This window comes from Neofelis nebulosa, chromosome 9, assembly GCF_028018385.1.
Source record: "Neofelis nebulosa isolate mNeoNeb1 chromosome 9, mNeoNeb1.pri, whole genome shotgun sequence".
NCBI classification, from domain to species: domain Eukaryota; kingdom Metazoa; phylum Chordata; class Mammalia; order Carnivora; family Felidae; genus Neofelis; species Neofelis nebulosa.
The window spans coordinates 62,892,940-62,898,939 of record NC_080790.1 but is presented as its reverse complement, the minus strand read 5'-3'; the positions used below and the strand labels follow the sequence as shown (position 1 = coordinate 62,898,939).

Here is a 6,000-nt window from a genome sequence, read left to right as displayed (position 1 = left end):
CCTTACGTGCTTCCTCACGGGGATAATCTGTAGATTCACTGACATACACTACATTTTCTCATTTAACAATGAAATTAAAGACCTAAGACTTGGCCACCAAATAAATGTCGATGGTTTGACTTCCAAAAGTTCAACTTAGTTGAGAGACATATTGACTAGCTCCCATATTTAGTCCATAACATTCAAGTAACTATTTCATTAGAGAAACAATGAAAGTGCATTTCCTTCTGAACCATTTTCTCTCTTTTAGATTGGACCCAAATTCTTTCAGAAAAACATTATTTCTTACAATTTCTTTCACATGTCCTGAAAGCCCAAAAAACGCCAAGCTGTAAGGGTATATACACTTTTCTTGATCTCTGATATTAATTGACCAATATTGGCTGCATTAGGAAGATATTAATCACGAGGTAGACAGTACTGGTCTAGTTTTACAAACTTTCTAAATGTATAAGCTCAAATCAAACATAGTTATGTATCACTGACTCATAGATATTTTGAAATTTCTAGCATATTTCTTATATGTCAATAAACATATCATTATAAATTCAAGTGGCTTTAAAACTGGAAGCTACCTTCATGCAATTTTAGTTCAATGTTCTCATGCTAGTCACAAAGAAAATAGAGTCCCAAATAAGGTAAGTGACTTGTTCAAGGTCACAAATAAGTCACTGCCATTTACGCATTCATTTATTCAACATACATTATTTGAATGCAGCCTATGTATGGGGCACTGGAGTAAAACCTAGAGATATAAAAATTATATATGCTTGGTCCCTTATCTCATGGAGTTAATGGTGGTGGGGGTGGGGGGAACCACAGGCTGTTTAATGATTTGTGATAAATGCTCTAACAGGACAGAGATATCAGCAACCTGAGAGAGGAGCAATCAGGAGAGGCTTCCAGACAAAGGTATGTTTATGCAGAGACTTGAAAGATAAGATGGATTTAACCATATGAAAATAACAGAGCTGGAAAAGAGAGCTTTTAAAGAGCTTACGTTTAGGTATTCAGCCAAGGACATGGCATGTGAAAGCTCAGAGGTGAGAGGTAAGATGGTGCACTGAAGAAACAAAAAAAGATCCCGAAGACTGTGGTGTGGGCTGTGAAGTAAGAGGAGCCTGGTAAGATGGCAGAGGCCAGGTCACAAAAGGCTCCTGGATGGAGGTAACAACTGTGAACTTCCTCCGCAGAGCATTCTGACATCATTAAGGGTATTAAACAGGGGAGTGAGCTGACCAAATGTGGAATTTATAGCATCAATCTGGCCAGCACTTGAAGGAGAAAGCAGCAAGGCTGGAGAAAGGGAGGCCAGTTAGAATTAAAACAAGGTGAGACAAAGATGTGGACAACAGCAGCTAGGATAGTTGAAGAGATATTTAGGGGCAAATGTGACAGGTCCTGGTGACGAGGGGAGTAAGCCTCCCACACTTCTGGTTGGGGCAACTGGACACTTGGGGCCATGCACTGCAAAAGGTGAGACTCACTTTTGGATGAGAGAAAATTAGGTGTCCCACTTAGACAGCTTAAATAATTAGCAGTCATTTAGGACACCAAGTAAATAAATATGGCAAAATCTCAAGCAAGAATGGGGTCTGAGCCTGCAGATCTCCCAGTCCAGTGCTCTTTCTCTATACCTCTATGAACGATCCCTTTTCCTCTAAAGGGCTGAACGTTCAAAGCAGCTTTCCAGAAACTCAGCAGTAAAGAATTTTGAGACACAGTAGAGGGCTTCTTTGAAATATGCACTTAAAGACTTTTCAGTTTTCACCAGGTTTTATGGTTTCAAAAGTTACGTTACAACTTTCACCCAGTATATTATTAATTATGAAAGGAAAAATGAGAATCATCTTACATTTCATGTAGTTACCACGCCGTAACTCAGAAAGCACTTTCACGAATGTAAGTTTCCACATTTAATCTCCTAAAGGAAATGCTCTCTGCACCGTTTCCAGTCACTGCCATGACACAGATCACCACAACTTCTAGTGAAATGTCCACATCAACCCTATGACATTGCTTGGGTACTCAGATCCTCAGCTGGCTGCCCCCACTCCCACCCCCTGGAATCTGCTCTAAACATGCTCATCTGCAAATGAAGGAACTGAATTAGGACATCCTGGAGGCTTTAAGTTTCAGCTTTAAGTTTCTGTGATGCCAAGCCTGAGATCTGGGGTTCTGCAATGCTGAATTTCTAGTATATATTTTGTAAAGTAGAGACACACATAAGGAGGAAAAAGAAATATGGACCATGTTAGAAAGCTCCAAGAGGAAAATGGGAGCAGGAGGAAAGAGCTTCGATGCAGAATGAATCACTGGGTTGGTGAGACCTTGAAGCCGGCAGAGGAATGAGGAAGTCAGGAAAATAGGGGGAGTGGGGCACATTATTTAAACATCACGTTGACTCAGACCCACTCAACAAATGCTCTCCATCTTTCTCCAACTTAATGTACACCTATGTTCCTAGGCCAGAGTGTGCTCTGCCTCATGATGCCCCCATCAAAACTATGAAGGGAGTAATTGTATTTTCATCCTACTGCCGCTAAGAAGCAATAGCTCTTCTTTTCCTTGTTTTTCATCATGACAGACTACAATAACTAAGAGTATAATCATGATTAAGGTGGTGATATACAATTTTTTAAATGGACACGCACACACACACACACATACACACACTACAATCTACACGCCCATCATGCATACTTGCCTATACGTATGCATGCTCTCCACACAAATGCACGTGCACACACTCTCACACATGTATGCACACTCAATACCCCCACAACCATACAATTGTGCGTACAATTGTCCACACGCCCACTGGCACATTTTCTCTTTGCTTGGGCTGCACACCTGGTTCCTTCCACTGGACAGGCCACAAGAAGGGCCCTGAGGTTTGATCTGGGAAACAGAGAGTGCTTGGAGCCCTACTTCTCTTGTTTGTTTTTCTTAATGTGCTGTCAACACCATACTGCCAAGTGCTCTCTCCCTGTAATGACAATACTGCCCACAGGTCTTTTCTTCAAAGGAGCGGAGAAATCAGTGGGCCATACAGTGTTCTGCTGGAGCCCATGGTCTCTGTTTTTGAAAATGTGTTTAGTGAGAAGACTTGTCATTTGCAAAAAGGAACAAAGAAGTCAAGGGCACATTTAGATTACCCATACTAATTAGATGCTTGTTCCCACAGAAGCGTTCGGGTTTTTAATCAAATCTCCAAAGTTTGTTGGTCTCCTAGATTAAACAACTCTCCCTCTCTCTGACCTGGCCCTGCTTTTGTTTCATTATGTAGATCTGACCTTTACCTCACAAAGGTGTTGGCACTGAGAAGACACAATGCAAAGTTTCTCCGCTACCAAAGTGCTGAATTCAAGATAGCTCCCATGAAGAGACACCACTATTTCTAGTCCCAGCTCTGGGTCCCGCATGTTCTTTCCTGGCCGTCCTGGAACCGGGATGGGATTAGAGGGCCTCTCTAATCCCATGCTCATGAATGCTATCTCAGGTAAGCCTTGGAGATTTTTCTAACCAAAACTGCCCAGGCCAAACGAGAATATCTGCCAGCAAAATAGAAAAGTAAGTCAAATCCCCAATGGCATCCTGAAACCTCAGACTGTCATAATGTCTCAAGCTTCCATTTCATACAATCTTTGGCATATTTTAAGCATGCAAATGGGCCATCTTTTCTTCTCTGTCTTTCTTTTATTTTATTTTTAAGGATTCAGGAGCAGCAAAATAATTAGCATTCAAGCAGCCCAGTAGGGCATCCATTTATACTCTTACACGGGGGTCAAAGTGCATGATGCTGCCCGCCAGAGAGTTTTTTTACACAGAGGGGATACAGTCTGGAATATCCAAATGCAGCAAGACTTTGAATCCCTATGCGGGGCTATTTGAAACTCCAATAGACACACCACTATGGGGAAATTACTTAATCAGCTTCAAGATTTATCGCTATTGTGCTCTATGCACCAGGTTAAAATAGAATACCTCAGAGAGGCCTCAGAGGGTCAGGAGTCCAATTCGCACGGCAAGTATTTCACAGCGCATTACAAAGTTTCGGACAGAGCCTTTAATCCTCAAAATCATTAAATCCTACCTTTGCACTGATATGCATATAAAAACACTCTGCCAAATGAATCAGCGTTACATTGCTCTCAAAATATTGCTGCAACGCAGAATAGGGTAGGAATCTGAAACATTCTACGGCTCACAGGGGTACAGTTTATCAAAAGGTGAAAGAGAGTTTGTGTAAAGCAAAAAAAGGAACTATTGTGTTGGACTGATTTAAGACTAAATGTACGTTGTCAAAAAAAATAGATTTTTCACCTGTCAGGCAGTCATTTTTACAAATGTATGATATGGGTACTGATTAGTGAAAATGCTCTTTTCTAGATGAATTAGAATATAACCCTCTGCTTCCTTGCCGTTCATCTAAGAGTTCCCCCTTTTGTGGAACTCACTTGTATATTGTTTCAGTTTCTAGGGAAAAGGTTAAGAGATACATTCACTGCAAAGTAGAATTGATCTTTCGAAACCATCAAGTGGGCTTGCAATGAAGGAGGAAGCTGGTGCCCGGCAAAAACAAAGAAACTTCTGCTCTGTGCGCAGGTCGTCAGCATAAGGCACCGAATCCCATTTTCATAGAAGAAACACATGAGAACTGGCTCTCCTGACACCAGCGCTGACATTTCCCTGAAATTCTTATGACTTTGTCATCAACCCACATATTTTCAAAACAAATCGTCTCGTGTTTGTTTGCTTTAAAAACAAGATGCCATTGTCCTAGATGAAAATGTGACTTTATAGTAAAAATGTCAGCATGAAAACACAAGGAAGGGGGGAAAAAAGCTGAGAGGAAAATAAAAAATAGAGCTTAAGTAGCCTTTTCTAAGGGCCTGAATATATGTGATTAAAAGTGATTTCAAAAACTATGGCAAATATATTCTTATATCTCATAAGAATACTGGGTGAATAATGATAGGATGTTTAAAAGCAATTTGTTTTTATGACACTTTTTTGTGAACTTGCAGAAATTAGTGACAACAGCAACAAAATCAAGGGCTATTGACATCTCATAGCTGAAAAGCATAAGCTGGCATCATTTTGCAACCTTGTTTTCCTTGGTTACATGCAGAGTAAAAATAAAATATATCTGGCAGTTGAGAAATGGCAGGATAATCTCTGGAAATTATATTATAGATTCTTTACCAAATGAATTGTTTCTCTTTATTAAGACATGAAAAAGTAGAGTACAGGAAAAGCGATGTAGATGTGCTCAAACACCAGAAGGCAATTCCACCTTCAAAGCCACCACTTTTGCAAGTAGGCTGTGCTAGGCTGCAATTTTGGCACTATCCCTAGGTCTGTTTGGACAGAATCAATGACTCATGTCAAAAGCTGCCCTTCTACTCTTCTCAGAAAGTCAGACTTGAGAAGTGACTGAGTTAAGACCACACAATCTGTTTTATCTTTCTTAAAATATGTACACATGCAAGTTTTGAAAGTGAAAAATCAGGTCACCGCATCTCGCTCATTTACTAAATGATGAATGGTGAGTTGTCAGGGACAAGTATGAGTCAACTTTTATTGGGTATTTTTCAGCCCCAAACAATGCATCCTAGAATTCAGCTCCTAAAGAGAAGCTTCCTGAAAAGAGACTCTGTGAGGGAATGGAAAGAGAGCTTATGAGGGCCAAGGAAAACAAGTGCTAGACCCAGATCTCCTTCAAGGAATTGCTGAGACTGGTTATTTCCCCCATGTTTCTTCCACCCTTTTGGAAAGTTAGGGACATCTGTGATCCCCCACTCCAGCTGGAACAGTCTAATTTGTATAAAAAAGTCATAACAACTGTAACAGACTTAATTAAGCTCACCTGTCAAATTTTATTTTGGTTATCTTCAAAACTAATTTCTGAACAGTCAATGATCCAATTAAGTATAGTGCTGGTCAGAGATTTTCAGATGGCCAAGAACAATCAAGATCTGTATGCTACTGTCCCTG

At 40.4% G+C, this 6,000-nt stretch overlaps 1 long non-coding RNA gene across 2 annotated transcripts; it reads left to right on the top strand.

The window, feature by feature from the left end:
* Positions 1-1,257: 1,257 nt before the first annotated feature.
* On the top strand, positions 1,258-4,740 carry LOC131486214 (uncharacterized). Of its 2 annotated transcripts, none has more exons than XR_009249241.1 (3): positions 1,258-1,331; positions 3,290-3,502; positions 4,477-4,740. It is a non-coding gene; the product is annotated as an uncharacterized LOC131486214 (long non-coding RNA). The 2 variants fall into 2 exon arrangements; XR_009249240.1 differs by having other exon boundaries at positions 1,276-1,476.
* Positions 4,741-6,000: the final 1,260 nt, after the last annotated feature.